The sequence below is a fragment of the Momordica charantia genome (assembly GCF_013281855.1).
Source record: "Momordica charantia cultivar OHB3-1 chromosome 10 unlocalized genomic scaffold, Mcharantia_2.0 BLBB01000010.1, whole genome shotgun sequence".
NCBI classification, from domain to species: domain Eukaryota; kingdom Viridiplantae; phylum Streptophyta; class Magnoliopsida; order Cucurbitales; family Cucurbitaceae; genus Momordica; species Momordica charantia.
The window spans coordinates 20,354,528-20,372,757 of NW_028275158.1; the positions used below are offsets into that span (position 1 = coordinate 20,354,528).

The following is an 18,230-nucleotide window of genomic DNA, read 5'->3' on the forward strand; positions in this document are numbered from 1 at the left end:
TTTATTAAACCCTAAGTTATCTTGTGAACTAAATGGGCTTTCCCTAGATAAGATTATTTGCCATTAATTTTTCCAGCTGTGCTTTGATTCTCCCTCTCCCTCTCTCTTGTAACACTACAAAATAAATTGAGTATTGAAAAATATAAATTAATGAGCATATGGAATCATTTTAAACCCTTTTGCAACCAAAGTGGAAACTTTGGCTATTGCCTATAGTAATTCTTAAGCATTTTACCTTCCATCCCAAGGAAAAATCTACTTTATCTATAGTTAATTTTGTTAGAGAATGAATAACTTCAATTTTGCCAACTATTTTTTAAATTAGCTGTTTAGAGCTAATCTGAGTCTCGTTCAACTAATTTAAACATTTTTTATTGGCCAAAAAATCGTGATTTGAATTCTTACTTCCACATTTTCATATGTCTACGAACTAGAAAGAGAACATATAGTGAAGATTAAATATATAATCATTTATAATCTTTTAAGTTTTGGGGGTTGATTATTTATCGTTGAGATATAGCCCATGTTCGGACATTATTTATAATAATAAATGCCTTATTTCTTTTATTTTTATATATATTTATGAATAAATTTGGTGTGGTTCGAGTTAAACCGATTTTTTTTTCTTAACTCGAGAACCAAACTAAACTGGTCAATCTTAAAATTTTGAATCCAAACCGAACCAATGGGTTGTTCAAGGTTTTCAAGTAATCGGGTTTTTTGAACACCTCTAGTTCTGATAAAATAAAGGTGAGCGGGCAAAAAAATTTTTGATAGAGCATGTGGGTATACATTTTAAATTTTAAATTTTGGTTTTTTCGCTCTAATTTTATTCAACTAGTCCATTTTCTTATATGTCACTTTTGTGATGTCAACATTTAGATAATAACCTTTTGTTTTTTAGTATAATAAATGTGGGATGATAGATTGAACATTTAACCTGAAAGAAGGTAATTGATGTCTTAAATATTAAATTATCCTCGGATTAGTGTTTAGCCATTAATATTAATGAGTAATAATTTATTAGAATGAAAAACAACTATCTCCTAATCTACTTCAAGCTTTTTAAAGTTGCACTATATTTTTATCTAACACTTTTCTTATATGTTTTTCGGTTTTAAATTTTTTAATGTTTTTATATTTTGTTTTAATCTTCTAAAAAGAAATAAGCTTGTTTAATTAACATTTTCTTTGTATTGTAATATATTTTCTTTAAAAAAATTTGGCTAAACTACACGATGTCACTCATCTTTTTGAGGTAATTCTCAATTTGTAGATTTAGCCAAACTTTTTTTTGCTGACGTGTGTCTTAATGACATAGGAGTCTAGTCCGCCACTTCAATAATTAAAGAAAAGAATATGAATTTGGTCTAAAAGTATTTTCGAGCACAATCGATAAATATCTATTAGATTTTCATTATCTTACTTAGGAATTCAACTACAAATAACACATGCCCCCACCTCATATTTGTTACCGGAAAAAATACTTAGGTGTTTACGGGCAACACATATCTTTTACCAACAACCATTAAACTTTTGACAAATAGGATTGAGAAATACAACAAAAAAAAAATTTAACATTTATTTTATGTTTTTTCAAAAAACTAAAAGCTCAAATTTTTGGAGAGTAGATACTGACTGATAAACACCTAAATATTATTCTTTTATTACTCATTAGTCCCTATGGTAAACTACCCAAAAAAAATAATGAAAGTTTTTATTTTGAAAAGAAAAAAAAAAGACTTTTTATATGTACTTACGTGGCAAATGGGCCCATCTAGTAGTGGGCCCTTGTGAAGGCTGGGCCACCGTCGGCTACCAAACACAAAAGAAACATCCGACCCGCCGACTAGGCCCAGACCTAATTGCGAATTTGCCGAATAAAGTTATAATTTTAAAAAAAATATATTCTATTAATATCCAACCACTAAAGCAAATTGGCATTCTAAGAAATTGACATTTATTTATTTTTATTTGATTATAAAATATCAAACTTATGATTGATGGACCAACGATTTAAAGTTATCAATATTTAAACATCTAGAATCATTTGAACAATTAATAGAATAAATAAATAAATTGGGATGTGAAATAAATAAATAAATTTTCATTTTATATTTAATTTTATGATATTTAAATTACATTATCGAATATAGATTATAATATTTTGTTGATACGTGAAGAAAAATGCATTTTTCTCTCTACCTTGGCCCTAGTCTCAAGTTAGGTTCGTTATATATACTTTTCATATATATTAATTAATTTTTCATTTATACATTAATGAATAGTATATTTCCACTTAAAAAGTATATATTAGTTTTATTAGTGTTTTGAGCTCCAAATATATTTCTTAATTTGAAATTACATATAAAATATTCCAAACGGAAACTCAAAAGTTAGTGGTGCATACATTATATATATAATATGAAGGCTTTGCTTTTTGGAAAGAATATTTAACAATCAACAACTAAGACTCATCCCTCTAAATTATAGTTCAAAACAGTCTAAAATAATGTAAATTTTATTAAGATTATATACGTGTGTATTCAATTTTGACCTTTTTTTTTTTTTTTGAGAAATTTGATTTATGAATTGAACTTGATTTTGTATCCTTTGTGTAGTAGCTAGGTACAATCTCTAGTGCATTTTTCTCTGATTCTTTCTCCTAGACGTGAACTTGACTCGAGGACTGGAATGTTTGTTCTTGAGCTTGAATCAAAGTCTTGTGCACTTCGAAAATATTCTAATCTTCAAAGTTTTTGTCTTTAGAGCGTCTTCAATTTGGTGAGAAACTCTTTTGAATTTTTTGACTTTCGAACTTCTAAAATGAAGCTATAAATGATTTTGTTCTCTTTTCCCACTAATAAAAAAGGGATTTTGAATTGGACAAGAAAAGCAAAAATAAAAACAAAAAAGTTGGGGCTGTCTCACTTTGTTTGGTGAGAACTAAAAACAAAACATGAGGGAAAAAAAAAGCTTTGTTGAGGAGAAAGGGGATGGGATTGAACACTAGCAATTATTTTTTAGTCAATAGTGGGGACTAAGATAATCTCAATCTTCTCTATTATTCTAAATTTCTTACAATATTTTCAATGATTGAAATGGGAGTTCAAAAGTCATATAGATATATATATTTTTTCAAGTGGATGGCCCATGGTGCTATCTATTACTTGGAATTCTTCGTCATCTTTATCTTAGAAGATTTTTTTTTTCTCGAAAATAAATGTTTGTGACAAGATAGATCATAAAGACATGCTAAAAACATTTTCTTTTTCGATTTTGAGATGGAGGATAAATATGTTCTAATAATGTCAATATGAACTTTAACTCAATTGATAAGATATATGTTCTCGACTAAAAGATCGTGATTCAAATTTCAATCCACATATTGTAGCTGGTATACTCAAGAATATATATATATATATATATATATATATATATATATATATATATATATTATTAATAATGGTTGATTTCTTAACAGACAATTTAAAGAGAGGCAAACTTACCTTATTTTAACATGGTACATTTCTTATTTAATTTTATTTTTTTGGATATTGAACTAGCTTTAAAGTGGGTTTTAAAATTTACTCATTGGATGCAAAGACAGTACATTAAAATTAAAGGATTTAATTAAAAAAAATATAAAATAAATAAAATAAACCCTTAAACTTTAGAGTAGGTTTGAATAATATCTTTAAACTTTCCAACCCACACGTTCGGTATTAGTAGTTTAGGTTTGTTAAGTCTGTGGGGTTGATCTTAAGGTGTTGTGTAGTCTGTGTTTAGGGTGCAGGGTTATAGCCTGTATTTGCGTAACCTGTGTTTAGGTGCGTTGAGTTTAGGTAGTATGTGTTCGGTGTGTAGAATTGGGTAGTCGGAGTTTGAGTAGTCCGATTTTTTTAACTATTTTTTATCTTTCTTTTGTTTTTAGTAGAATGTTCAACCTTGATATAGCCTAATTAAATTTGTAGATAGCTTTGTAGAGGAGAATTAATCTATTCATTCTTAAATTTTGTATAATTTCTTAATTTATATATTTTTAATTATACCTTTTGTTTTTATGAATCGCCACACAAATTAATATTTAAATAACAAAAAAGTTTCCAAAATTCATCGAACCATTTTTTAAAGCATCTCAGTAAAGTTGAAATTTTTTTTTATCAAACTTATAAATCTACTTTTAAGTTAATTATTTACTTTGAAATTTAGAGATTATAAAGGATAATGTAAGCTTTTATTTAAGTATTAGTTGTTCCCATACTTTGCATATTGTTAAAAATAAAATAATTTCTTCAACGTGGATAATTTAAAATAAAATAGTATTTAATTTCATAAGTTTAAAATAAAATATCATTTACTCTCTTTAGATTATAGTTAATTTGAAAATGTATCATTTTTTTTGTAATTTTAATATGATAATTACAAATTAAATATATTTTTTAAATTTTAATAGGAAAAAGATCATAAAAAAGTTAACTCTTATCTTAAAACTACGATTAAAAATTAAATATATACTTTCAACTAGAAGAATTGAGATTTTTAAGAAAAAGATAATATTATTATTTAGTGTAAAAAACTGAGTTTAAATAAAATATAGGTCATCGGTTGTGACGTTCACGAAGGGTCAACGTCCAACCAAGAAAGGCATGGGAGTCTTTGGTATTGTAATAGTAGCATGCAAGGAGGTGGTAAAGAGAATTTTTTTCTAAAACGAACAAAAAACAAAAATAAAATATTAAATTATTAAAAAAGGAAAAGTGTAGCCCATAGGATTATAGTCGAGGAACCTTGGGTTATCACCAAACACCCCAAAATTTTCATTTTTTACCCTTAAATTTTCAAAAGTTTCACTTTTACTCTTAAACTTTAAATTTGTTTCGAAATTACTCTCCCATTCCAATTAGTTGTAAAGTGACTTGGTCATAATTATAAAACAATAATACATGTGACATCGATGACAAGTTTCAATTATGAATGTCAAAATGAGCATAGTTTAGCAGTAATTGATATATATCTCAAACTAAAAAGTTGCGAGTTCAATATCCACTCCCACGTGTTGTACTAAAAAAAATTCAATTATGACTCTAACTTTGGTGGTGGGTTTCGAAATTTCAAAAATCTTGGACCACGGTCCCTATCTATTCCTAAGAATTCTCAATCATCTATATCTCGAGGATTCTTTTATCATTATTATTGTGTTGAAAATAAATGTTGTGACAAGATAGATATAGTGACATAACGTGACTGCCATAATATAGTTCGCTATAATATGGTTGTCTCCAAATAATTATTAGATGCAAATTTAAAATCTATATGTCCTCTAATAACCATCGGATACATATTTAAAATATATTTTGTAATATTTACTCTCTCATACATCTATCTAACAATGTAAGACTATCAGTCACATCGTAGTAGCCACGTCCATTAATTTTTGTTCTCAATGATATGTTTCACTCTTAAAATAATTTCTAGAATATCTATCTTTTTTATTTTATCTCATAATTAAGCATTTAATATCTTAATTATACAATCCCCACACTGCAACATACTGAAGAGTACTTGGTTTAAACTCTGGCAGAAGAAAAGGGCCGGCTTGGTCTCAACATAAAAATGGGGCAAAGCCCAATGGACTATTCTAATCCTCGGTATCCAAATTGTAGTTTATAACAAAGCCCAATGGGCCCACCTATAACAAAAACTTATTGGGCCGACTGCATAATGGAGATCCAAGATTATAAAAGGGATCTAAAAAGCTAGGGGCAAAAAGTTGATCACATATCCATAACCCAATTATCAATTACTCAATTACATAAATCAGCAATCATGAAGAAAAAAATAATAATTAAGAATTAACTAATTACTATATGATCAAGTTTTTTTAATTAAAAAAAAACTCGTGATAAAAGGCAAATTGATATATTTTAGAATGTAGTGAATAATATATACACGGATTAAATATAAATAAAAAAAAATTTAATAGCACAAAACTGATCATAACATAAAGTAATTTTAGTCTCATTTGTGGACAATAAATATTGTCATTATCATCACTCATAATGCCAACGCAATTAATAGTACTGATGACATCATAAATAAGAGAACTTCAACTCCAAAATGGGGTATAGTATGTAAAATTAATTATGTAATTTTCTAATGATTTAAGATATTAGCAGTTTTGAAAGCTTCATTTGGTTTTGAATTATGATTCATAAAATCGCAATTATAATTGGTATTATGATATTGAATGTGACCTATAAACAGGGTTTCAAATGTCCAGCGACACGTCTCGACAACATCGACACGGGGGAAAAGTTGTTTTTCCCCAAATGTCGTCGACATGTCGACTCAAACGTCGTTTTTTTTTAAATTTAGGTTATTTTATTTTTATCTTCTTCCTACTAACATATATAATTTCTCACCACTTCGATAATTGTAATCTTAGTCTATTCAATGTAACTTTCGCATTTTAATATAAAGATTTAGTAATAAGTATAACTAATCCTGTCATTACCAATGTAAGATTTGGAATTTACTTGTTCTATTAGAAGTAGTTGATTACTTTTAGTGTTTCATAATAGGAATTCACTTGGAAATGAGATAATTACCGATGATAACACCATATCTGGTGGAAGAGGTGACACCAATGCTTACAACCAAGTAGAGGTGGGGTAGTCAAGTAATCCAGGTTAGAAGAACAAAGTTATGGTCAAAGCATTTCTTATTACTCTGGGTATGGTCAAACTGAATACTCACCCTATGGTTATGATCATCACCCTCAACCTTGTAATTGTGTCATTCATCCAAATTATCTACGAATTGGACCCATATTTGTTTCGTATGAGTCATATTCTCTACTCATTTGAGCAACTACCTTCAACACTTTCGATTTAAGATGGCTTGGGGGAACATTGTAATTTATATCAAAGTTATCCTAGATCCTCTAAGTATCAATAAAACAAAATCGGGTAACAATGAACTTTAATTTAATAATTCAAATAATTTTCATGTATGTATACAAGATTTTGTTCCAATATTTTCATTGCAACGATATTTCCATAAGTAATATTACTAAAGGAAATTATAGACAAATAATGTAGGTATGATGGTCAAAAAGTGAACAATAGGCAAATTAAGCTACAATTAAAGTTTACTGATTTAAATAATTTCTATCCATCTTCATTAAAGGAAAAAATATTTTTTGGATATTTCAATCGACGTCGACATTTTCATAGTAAAATGTTCATATTCTAATGGTTAAAGGTGATCAATTATAGACTAATTAAGCTACAATTCAAGTTTGATTTACTAATTCAAAAAAATTTCATTAATTTCCACAATCTCCATGATTTTTCCCAAAATATCCGTCAACATCGACATATTGATAAACATGTCCGTAAAATCGAGATCGACATCATCATTTTAAACACTGCCTATAAACCAAAATGTGATAATTTGATCTCCCTATTTATGTAATTATTTTAACCTTAGGTAACAAATCCAATTTCATTAAATTGATAACAATTATATATTAAATTTGAATTAACTTGGTTGTCAATTTTATTAATTACTTCAAAATTCAACACTGATATTATTTATAAATTTTAATTTGATTAATGATGCCTGCACATATTTTTGACTTCGAACATATCCATCTAAAAAAATACTTTTAAATATAACACCCCTTTAACATCTTCTTGAAAATAGCATACTATATGATTTTTTTAAAACACATCGGTAATATTAAGAAGGATTGCTAAAACGGATCAATCTTCATCCTCACCACAGTTGAAAAATTGACATCTCGTAGCAAGGCAAGTACTTTTCTTTGAAGATATTATGGCACGAACATTATAAAGAAATTATTGATGCATATTGATATAATATAAATAAATATTTTATCAATTAAACAATATTATTCAAAAAACTATTTTGAAAATAACACGTGAACTGCTCCTAAAAATCAATACAGAATATAGCTATTCATGATAATGAAATAATCAATTGGAAATCAGATTTAATTGTGAACCAAAATACTACCTTATTTCAATGTGAAAATTAACCAAAACTTGTCAACTTAATTGCCAAAAAAGAGGATGAGAAAAAATAAAAAGGATAAGAGGAGAGTAGATACGCAGAGATTTTTTGGCTCAATAACACCCATCCAAAATAATTACATTTCTAATTCCTAAAATTGAGTTAAGCAAGTATGTCCTGCTTACCATCGTCCTCATTCTCGTCCTTCGCTTCAAGGCCTATCCCTCGGTGTGGTTAGTGCTTCATGGATTAAACGTTGGTGGTGCGTCTCCCACAAATGGAGAAACATACTTTGGAATACTTTGAGTGGAGAGAAATGATGTTGGAACATCGGATCGCCTAAATTGTCAAATGACGGTTATGCAGGCCAAAAATCGTCAATTGGGTTGGTCCAACCAAGAAAGGCAGTGGAGGAAATAACCTAGGAATCCATGTCGAGTACATGGAAGAGTGAGATTGAGGGATGACAGCACGTTACATTATAGTAGCATGACAAAATGAAGGCAGAAATCCAATTGGACATTCCTGCCAGAGGTGCTATTATGAAATCCGAAGATCATCCACTCGGGACGGGACTTCATTATATGCATTCCTCTTTCTTTGAAAGAAGTCAAAAAAAGATCATCAAGGAGATCCCAATTTTGTTAAGATAACTTGTGACCCATACTCACAACCATTTGAAATAAAATGACCTTTCTTGAGCAAACCTTAGCTCGTCATCAAAAGCAGGCTTCCAATCGCTCGGAAAGATTCTATTTGATCCCTAGGTTTTAAAATGTGGTAAGTTTAGTCCTTGATTTTAAATGGTCCATAGGTTTCGAAATGTCACAGTTCAAAAATCATTTAGAACCATTTTCAAAATCATAGAGACTAAACTGTCACATTTTAAAACTTAAAAGAACCAAATAAAACCATAACCCAAATCACAAAGACTAAAAGTATAATTTATCCAATATTGTTTTAGAAAAATTTACTTTTACCAATGAGCCAATTTTGACCTCAAACTTTCAATTTCATCTGATTCCAAAATAGTCAACCTCTCAAAAATGATCTAGAACGACAAACGCAATCTTTCTTTTGGATGGACTCAAAATCGAGAAGCAGTAATCGATAGGAGGACATTAGTTTGGTACAGAACTATTTAAGAGGTACGTTTCGGAGGAGACATGTTACCAATGAGGGAAATCACTGTGCTCATTGCAAATATATGAAGCAAAGATCCTGTATGAAAGCATATCAGAATTCCAGTGTTAGTTCATACTTGGAGATATTTATTGACACTTGATGAAAAACTAACAAAGAACCCACCGAGAAAAATGCGGATCGTCTCGAAAAGTTCGACCTTCTTTCTCTGCCAATTACTCAGATCCCCAATACCCTAAATGGTTCATGAAATCCAAAACTCAGTTAGAATTAAGAATAAAGTATCATTCAAAACAGACATTACCACATGGAAACTGTGATCAAGGCAGGTTATAGAGTTAAAAATACCCAACATTTTCAAGTGTAGATGCCAATGGTAACAAATCTAACATTGAATCATGGGAGTCCTGACAACTTTACAAGCTGGGAGAAGGCATATTTAATGAAGGGAAACAGGTGCATTATTCCCAATATAAGGAGAGTATTTTAATTTTAATCCACCAATTTAATTTCTCGACTTCGTTGTTATTACTTGTTAAACTAGTCAGCATACATAGCAATTCCAATTCGACTGTTCCCAGATGTGCTCGAATCGGTTTTTCTTACCTCAAACGTATAATTTTCCCTGAGAGACATTAACAAAAAGTAGTAGGAGTGCTATAGATGATGCAATCATATATATTTTCAAAAAACTTGCGCGGCTGTTCCTTCGACCTTCAATAAAACAATAGGAAAAAATCAGCCATTACTGTTGAAGCAGATAAAGACATAAGAAATTAAGTACAGAAGTTAATAGAATAACTAGCAACCTAGTTCTCCCACAATCAGTGAAGAGAGACCAGTGATGGCAGATGAAATAGCAAGTTTATCAAGAGTCTCTCTCTTTGATGTCAATATAAACAAGTATACCACTCCACATAACTGAATTAAAACCTGCAGTATAATAAAACAAACCTAATTAGAGTACAACAATATACAGCACGAGAGGTCCAGAGGTAAGCGTTGGCTCCCGTTTTATTGAACAAGTAGAAACCGACATCACTAAGGCATGCACACATTAAAGGATCATTGGATGGAGTAGTTTTATGTCACTACCAAACTCTTCCAGCTCGGTTCGGCCTGACGTCAAAAAGAAGAGATAAATTTTCATGGGTTTCAATAGAGGAAGATTAGTCATTAGAAAAAGACATTCCAGTCAGCCAAACTAGAGATGGGCGAACTAGCGGAAACAATTGAACCAAGTATTACATGAAAACTTTCTTGATCACAGATCATAGGCCTTCATGATGCTGAGGTAACAAGGATATGGTAACCTTAATCAGCACCACACTTTCAGCGGATGGGCCCTCTGAGATATATATAACATGATATCATTAGCTACAACAAGAATTAATGTGTCTCTCTCAAGATAAGCCCTACATTAAGCTCATATCACAAGAAATTGAAGGCATTCACTATGAAATTACAGATGTGGATCACACTGACACTACTATCTTATGAAAAATGTCACGCCATTTTTTATGGGATTTAAAGAGTCTTCCTTACAACCAAACTTGACACTCCTTAATAGATCCAATTCTGTTAATAAACAAGGCCTTTGCACTACTGGCACGAGAAGAGCATCAACATAGTGTCATTTGACTGGAAATGGGACAGAGGCTACGGCATTTGCAGTTAGGCAATCTGATGCCAAGTCATAGTTTAACCCCAATTTCTTGAAACAGAATGATAAACCTATACGTACGTACTCATTATGGGTTCATTGCATGTATAGGATTGGTTTATAGTTAGTCAGGGTGTATCTAAAATCAATTTTACACTTTTACTAAATTAACACACGTCATTATACCACTAAATTACAATATGAATTATGTCCTGAAAACAAAAAATGGTGATCATTTTGTTCAACATCGTTAAGTATAGACTATGGAGACGTCGTGATGACAAACACAATAAACATTAATATTTGAGGTAAAAGTAAATAGAATGCCATTAGAAGATACTGCAATTTTACATCATACCAATCAAGAAGCAAAACACACTCGAAGATATGAACATACAAAATTTTCTGAAAAAGCAATATAATGTGTGTACCTGAGCAGAAATCAGGGTATAGAGACAAGATTTGCCTTTAGCAACCTTTTGGTACCCTATAATTAGAATAACCCGTCGTAACAATCGAAATTGGTTCCAATAAGACAAGTTAAAATAGCTAAATGAATCCCATTCCGTATTCCAATGCCTGAAAAACTAGAGCTAAATGATCCTCATCCACTAAGTCATCGGCCTAAGCGGATACAGGACATCATTGAGCATCAAACAAAGACATTTATTCCCCGTATTGTTCAACTTTTTGTTCTCTACAAGATTTCCCACCAGCTAAACAAAAATTAGGAGAAGAAAGAGAGGAAGCTTACGAGAATCGACGACCATCCGATAGGAAAAATCATAGCCATCAGTTCCAGATGGCCTTCCTGCAGCCGATTTCCTCTGATTCATCTTCTTCGTGGAAACTGGACACTCAAAACTCAGAACTACAACCCACGACGAACATAATTCACTACAAAAAAATTGAGTATTTTCATCACCTTTGAAAAAGTATAAAATAAACTTTCGATGAATTTTTTTTTTTGAAAGTTAACTCAACCTTCAAAAAGTGTCGAAAGAATTTTCACCATCTGATAGCAATATCAATGCAAATTCAGAGCAAATCTGATATGCGAATTATACCAAAGTTCTGATAAGCAAGCAGTTCATTAAAGTGGTACAATTTCTCAAATCTACATGTTGCAAAAATGAAGAACTAATATAACCTCATACGATAAAAGGAGTATGATCATAGAAATCCATATTTCGTTCTAAAACCATAAAATCAAAGTCACGCTAAGATAAAGCATGAAAATAGTTCACCTCTCCGCAGAGAGTTAAAGGATCAAGATCCATCAAATCAACCTTTGGTTCTAAATCCAAAGAATTGCAGAGTCCAGCTAAGATACGTAAGCATATATAAATATAAGCCACCTCTACAACCATATAGAGATCAGGGTAAACATGGAAACTCCGGCAGATCTGTTAAGCAGGAGGATTGATCATAGATACCAAGAAGGTATTGAACAAGAATACATAAAAAGTTATATTCATTGAGCAATAATTAAATGTACAAAATACCCTTCGATACTCTTCAATTGGCTAAGTTAGAGCCAGAGGAGATAGAATAATTACAGAAGGATTTGGATAAATGATGTAGTAATTTGTAAGGTGTTTAAATGTTAGTGCTTTCTTTGTAATTTAGGTTAAGTATTTTGCTTTTTAGTATTAGTTAGGTTATTAGTTAGTCTATGGTTAACTTTAGTTAACCATTATTGTAAATAAAACCTATTAGCCCATAAGCTAAGCCTATATATAAAGGCTAGGCTTCCTCTTTTTTACACTTTTTTTATCATTAATAAAACAACCAGCCTAAGGCCTTTTCTGCTCCACCAAGAATGGGTATCAGAGCTTGGTAAAATACTATAAGATGACCAACACCAAGAATTCGGAAGCGGTTAAGGGAGAAACCTATTCCAACAAGCTTCATGTGATTGTGCTTGATATTTAACATGCATCCTTCCCTTGGAAGGCTTAACCAATCGAATGGCAAGGATTGAAGAAGTTGTCGAAGAGATAAAAAGGGCTCACGAGGATTATTGAGGGAGAACACAAAGCTTAGTTCAAAATTAGACAAAGGAAAGGAGAAAGTTGAAGAAAAACAGCAACCCAATGAAAACAAAATTGAATAACCTATTGAATTGTTCGCAAAGAAATATGAGAAGAAGATGAAGAATGATCCAAACTACAAAGAGGAAGAAATTGAACATTCATCCAGCCAAGAATCAACAAGTTCCAGTGAAGAAATATTCATGAAAAGGTCCAAGAACCACACAAAGTCCAAGAAAATGGTCCAAGACTCAGATTCAACCTCCACAAATGATCCAATTCCTCAAGTGATGATGACAACTATGCAAGAACAAGGAGAAGACGAAAATATAAAGAAAAGCACACAGGGTACAAGCTTAAATTTGATTTACCTTACTCTGACGGGCGGCTAAACATGGAAAACTTAGATTGGATCAAACAAGTAGAGGAATACACCAGCGAGTGGTATCGATTAAGGAATGATTTGTTGGAATCCAAATATCAACAAGTTGCACGGTACATCAATGGCCTTCGAGAATCCCCCAGGAGGAATTCATGAAGCATCAGCAATGGCCATCAAGATTGGGAAGAAAATCAAGAAAGAAAGACATTAAGGCCATGGACAAGCAAGTTGGAATGAAAATCAAAGAACTCCCATTTGGAGTAGAGGAGGAAGAACACCATCCGGTCAATTTGGATCCACTAATACAAAGGGAGAATTTAAACAAAATAATCGGAATTGGAAAGAAAAGAATGAATCCTACGAAGGAGGAGTTGAGAAACCAAAAGCACCATCCAAGTGGAGATCAAATTATCAAAAGATTGGGGTCGAAAAAGTTAGTGGACAGCCTACGATCAACAAGAATTCAGCCTCCAAGCCATAAAATCCATATGCAACACCTTCAAATTTAAAGAAATGTTATAGATGTGATCAAACCGGTCATTTTCCAATGAATGCCCCGAAAGAAATAAGCTTGCATTGATGGAAGAAGGCACAGAACAAGAGGACAACTGTGTAAAAGAATAGAAATTTTATGGAAACGAAGAAGAAATCTTTGAAGGAAATTATGGTGAACAGGTAATTTGTATCCTCCAAACTTTTGTTAAATCCAAAAATGGAAGTGAATACTACTCAACGATATGCCTTATTTAAGATTAGAGTGATAAGGTGTGTGATGTGATGATAGATAGTGGGAGTTGCAAAAATATTGTGTCCAAAGCCTTAGTCAAAGCTCTTGGATTTGACACCAAGCCTCATCCTAATCCTTATAAAATAGGATGGATCAAGAAAGAAAATGAAGTGACTATCACATAAATTTGCACAATCCCACCCTCCATTGGAAAATATTACAAAGATAAAATTATTTGCAAAGTTATAGACATGGATGCATGTCACATCTTGCTCGGTAGACCTTCAATTATATCTCTCGGCCATTCAAAAAAGGAACGGAGACACATACGAATTTAATTAGCTTGAAAAGAAAATCACCCTACTACCCAATAAGGAAAAGGAGGTAAGTTCAACAGGTACATCTTCTAAACTCTTCTCTATTATACCTGCAAATGAGGTTTTAAGTGAGCACAACAAGAACCTAGTTGCACTTATCATCAAGGGTTATAATGAAGATTTCTTAAACACTCACATTCCACAAGCTATTTCCAATTTACTGCACACTTTTAAAGTTGTAGTCCTTTTGTCTTTCCTCTTGTACCTTACATATATTAGGGGACTAATTACCAAACTTCAGGAAAAAAACAACTTTATTCTTTAAAACTTTTAACTTTAAGGTGTCATGCTTCAGCAAACTGATGCTTTGTTTGTTGTGCATCTCACCTCTTTGCAAGTGAGAAACATGTTGCAAAGAATGAATTTTATACTTTGAAAACACTAATGGAAACTAGATAGCTTCTAATAACTTTAACTAAAGGTACCACTCAACAAAAGGAGAAAAGATTCAATTTTCTTAGTCCTGGAATCTACAGGACTAAGTTGAGAAATTAACTTTTCTCTGCAATTTCACCTTTCGGCTATAGATATTATTGATGCTACCATTCCAATGTGCGGTATCTTACTTATTTCCAAAGAGCATTCCTTTTTAGGTCTAATGATTTGATTTCTAGGATCCTAATATATATCTCACATCTCAATCCAGAAAAGGAACCCCCAAGCCCACCACAATATATGTCTCAGATACTTGAGAAGTATTCCAATTTAAATACAGAAAACTCTAAAGTTCGTGAGCAATCATTCGGTAAATATAAAACGGATTGTAGAAACCTAAAACAACGCCGGGAACACTGTCTACAACGCCACTAATAAAAAAGAAGAAAAACCAATAAAATCTTCAAATCTCATATAATTTCTAAGCTCCTTTCCGTGCTTAGGTCGATTTATCATCCAATTTCAACCAAAATCGCCAAAAAAAAAAAAAAAAAACAGATGTAAATGATCTCAAAAAGCCAATCGTTCGAACCAAACAAAAAACGACAAGGGAGTGCAGTGCTCGAAAAGAGAAAATTACAAAGAGAGAGATTCGCCCATAGATACTGAAGTAGAAAAAGAGAGTGGTACCGTTGAGTTGAAGGCAGCGAGTAGATTAAAAAAAAAACAGCCATTAATGGAGGGTGGTTTTAAGGCCCAATCATCGAGAAGTAGGATTTAGAGAGGAGAAACATAAACTTACGTAAAGCCCTAAATTCTCGCAGAACGTGCTCTGAGAAGAACACTCCCAACGAAACAATCAGATGAAAATGGAAATCGCAAATCGGAAGGGATTGCGAGAAGAAAAGGGGAAAATCAAATACCTGAGATATGAGGCCCTTGGCAACGAGCGGCAGTGGCTCGACAGCAACGGACGCGGCGGCTCGACGATAACGGGCGGTGGCGACTCGCCGTCAACGGGCGGCGGTGAGCTGTGTGGCTAAAGAGGGGCAGAGCGGAAATGTTGTGCCAATAATATATTATATTTTTTAATACAATAAATAAATAGAAATATTATTATTCGTAACAGATATTATATATGTTTTTCCTCCGTTTTTAGTTTGGTAATGTTAAAAATAACGTAGAATTAAAAGAAATATTTGTTTTTTTAGTGCTAAAAAAAATGTTAAGAATAATGTAATTCTAAAAACAAATTACAGACGAATAATGTCGATTCAAACGTAACAACAAAATCAGTTAGATTAAATAAAAAATTACAAAATTAAGTTAGACGTTCAAACTATTTACAAAAATAGGTTAAGTATTGATCAAAGTAAAAAATCGCGTATAATAAATGCGATTTAGGTGTCGACACGTCATATATGAAGTGGATATGACGTGGACATTGGGGAATGAGTCAGCATGGGAAATAATGGTGCCGACACACACGCCATATATGAAGTAGATATTGGAGAATGAGTCAGCATGGAAAATCACTTACATGATAAACTATTTCTATTTATGGAAGTCGCGTATATAAGCAATTTCAATTTATGAAAATATTTTCATTTATGGAAGTTGCAACACGCCAGTTTCTTAAAATATTTATATATTTAAATTTTATAAATAAAATATTATTTTATTAGTATTTTAACCATTTTAAATACATAATTAAAAGGATAAATTCATATCTATACATATACATCTAACCACAAAAAATATATTTATTTTATAGAAAAAAAAAGTCTAATTTATAGAAAAAAAATATCACATGCCTATAATATACGCAATTTCTTAAAATATTTTTTATATATTTATATCTATGTTGTTTTTTATTATTTTACAGTTAAAATATTATTTATTTTATTCATATTTTAACTATTTTGAATATATAAGTAAAGTTAATAGGTCCACATCCACGTTCATAAGAACAAAAAATATATATATTTTATAAAAAATAAATAAAAATATACCTAAAAAGTTGATATGCATACCAACACAAATTAATTTTACCTATGAACTTTTTGGAAGAATATATTATTAAAAAAAAATCTTAAAATTAAAAAAAATATAAGTAAATAATTTTTTAAAAAATTAAAAATCGCATGTCATGCATGCAATTCCCCGTGACCCATGAGGCACTAGCTAGAACCACATCACATAGAAGTCGCATCCATTGAATACGTTTTATTTGAAATCTCGACCTACATTATTTAGGTCATTTTTTAAAAAAAATTATGTACTAAAAAAAATAAATAAATAAAACCAACTTTAAAAAAATTAATTCATATATATTGTTTTAATTTTTAAAAAACTTTAGTAGAGATCTTTCTCCATCTTTTCAAAAAATAATAATAAATAAATAAATATAGGTACTGTAGCAACCTTCTTACTTTTTCGTGATTTTTAATAAAAAAAAAGATATATTTTTTTAAGATTTTTTAAATACTTTTGATGAACGACAACGTATTTTCCAAATGTATTTACACTTTTTTTTTTTAAGGTTTTCAGTATTTGTTGATAAAGATAGATATTTTTAAGGGGACTACATAATATTTCATAAGAATTTGATATCTTTTAAAGGTTTTTTTTATACCTTCGATAGGTAATATATTTTTCAAAGGTTTGTAATAACCTACGATAAAGGAAATAATAATTTTTGAAAATCTTTAACATTTTCATTTATGGAATTTATTGATAAATGCATTTTTTTAAGGATTCTAATAACTTTGACAAAAAGTACATAATTTTTTAAGATTTTCTCTACACTTTTGATAAAAGATAATATATTCTTCATAGGCTTTAAATTTTTATTGATAAATGTATTGTTTTTCAAAAGACTTCAATAAACTTCAATAAAATTGATCCATAGATTGTTTGGTCAATTTTGGTACTTCTTTTTATAGTCTTCTAAAAAAATAATAAATATGGGATTGTTTTGGTCAATTGGAAAGTGAGAGAAATTTTCCAAGAAAATCAAATGGAATATAATGGTTATGTTTGGTAAAAAATAAGAAAATAAAATCCATGAACTCTCCTTTTTCCAAGAAATTGCTAAAAATATATAATAATAATAATAATAATAATAATAATTTTTTAACAGTTCATCCTATGTTGACAACTCACCAAAAGCAAAGAAAAAGGATAAATGTCAAACTATATCTCAAACACAATTTTTATTAAAAATAAAAAAAATTAATAGTTTGATAAAAATAAAGTTAAAAAACACATTTGCACTTTTACTAAAGTACAATTTAATCCCTGAGCTTTAGCCTGTAATGATTTAGTCCCAATAGTTTAAAATTCATAACAATTTAGTTCCTACCGTAAAAAAAATTTATTAAAATGAAGTGTAAATTTTATCATATAACAATTTAAACTTTCTAATTTATAAATATATTTAGTCTATATTAGTTTATCAATCTATACATATAAGAAACTTAACAAAAAA

At 30.5% G+C, this 18,230-nt stretch overlaps 1 non-coding gene across 1 annotated transcript; it reads right to left on the reverse strand.

Moving 5' to 3' along the window:
* Positions 1-8,112: 8,112 nt before the first annotated feature.
* LOC111021370 (uncharacterized) lies at positions 8,113-15,838 on the reverse strand. Its single transcript, XR_015788403.1, has 7 exons — positions 15,664-15,838; positions 11,601-11,743; positions 11,278-11,333; positions 9,993-10,116; positions 9,790-9,897; positions 9,349-9,418; positions 8,113-9,261 (listed from the first exon to the last, which is right to left on the reverse strand). It is a non-coding gene; the product is annotated as an uncharacterized LOC111021370 (transcript).
* Positions 15,839-18,230: the final 2,392 nt, after the last annotated feature.